Genomic DNA, 1,237 nt, shown 5'->3' on the forward strand with positions numbered 1-1,237 from the left:
ACGAGGAGCTGGACCGAGCTTGTGCTGCTGCGAGTTTTATCACGGGAGTGTGATTGCGTGATACGAGAGGGGCGTCGCTCATCGCGTTTGCTGAGATGGTGTTTGCGTGAGTGTTTGTCTCTGTCTGAAGAGAGCTGTGGTACTGTGAGTTTTCTTCATTTTTGTTCAACTACAGTTGACATCCGGAAGAAATGCACGGACAGTATTTTTGTTGTTCTTAAAGGGGTCATATGATGTTGCTAAAAAGAACGTTATTTTGTGTATTTGGTGTAATGAAATGTGTTTATGCGGTTTAAGGTTCAAAAAACACATTATTTTCCACATACTGTACATTATTGGGCTTGTTTGAGATGAGCAAAATCTAAGCAGAACCGATCACCGCGAGATGCATGCCGGTTAGAAAAGTGTCCGAGTTACGTCCGATTTGCTCTGATGTCATGCTGACCTGTGCCAAAAAACTCTCGCGACGGCGAGGCGGCTGTGTCGGATTGTGCAGTCGAGCGCAGTTGCTCTCCACCGACTGCTCTGATCAAAAGCATGATGGGAAACGACTGACTGACGACACAGCTTAATGCTCATTGGTTCAGACAACCGTGATGCTGCTTTCTCATCTAAAATGTTTTTTTTTTATATCTGATTTCATGTGATTATGTATTTAAATTATGCATGAATATTCCCAAACACGATGACAGTGCGATGTCTGTGTGAGATATGTGATTGTTGTCATATTTCTATAAAAATCTAAAATACATGTTTGTATTAAAGTAAAAATGGATGAGAAATACACCTTTCGTATGGAATTAAATAGCAAGCACTTTGAGTGTCTTGTTCATCATATTTATTTTCATATAAAAGCAACAGAACTGAAATTATATCATGTTTATAAGCAACACAGCATGTGAGTGAGAATAACGCGATATCTGTCTTTGATCTCGTAGGTATCTGTTCCACTTCGAGAGGGCACTCAGGGCAGAACTGTCCGTCTTGCCTGCGCTTATTTCACTCCTCCCCTCACTGCAGCCGCCTACTCTCGCCTTAATTTCAGGCAAGGCGAGGCCCATCTCAAACAAGCCTAATGTTACGCCCTTACCATATTGGGATGATGCCCTGTCCGGCCGGAGCGACGATTCAAAAACATGAAAACCCATTATAAACGAGGCATTCGTTGCATCCAGTGGGGACATAATTATGGATTATAATGACTTGTACTGTCTTTTTATGCGTTGCGTTGCATCGT

This window comes from Sinocyclocheilus rhinocerous, unplaced genomic scaffold, assembly GCF_001515625.1.
Source record: "Sinocyclocheilus rhinocerous isolate Xijiao unplaced genomic scaffold, SAMN03320098_v1.1 scaffold753, whole genome shotgun sequence".
Lineage (NCBI taxonomy): Eukaryota > Metazoa > Chordata > Actinopteri > Cypriniformes > Cyprinidae > Sinocyclocheilus > Sinocyclocheilus rhinocerous.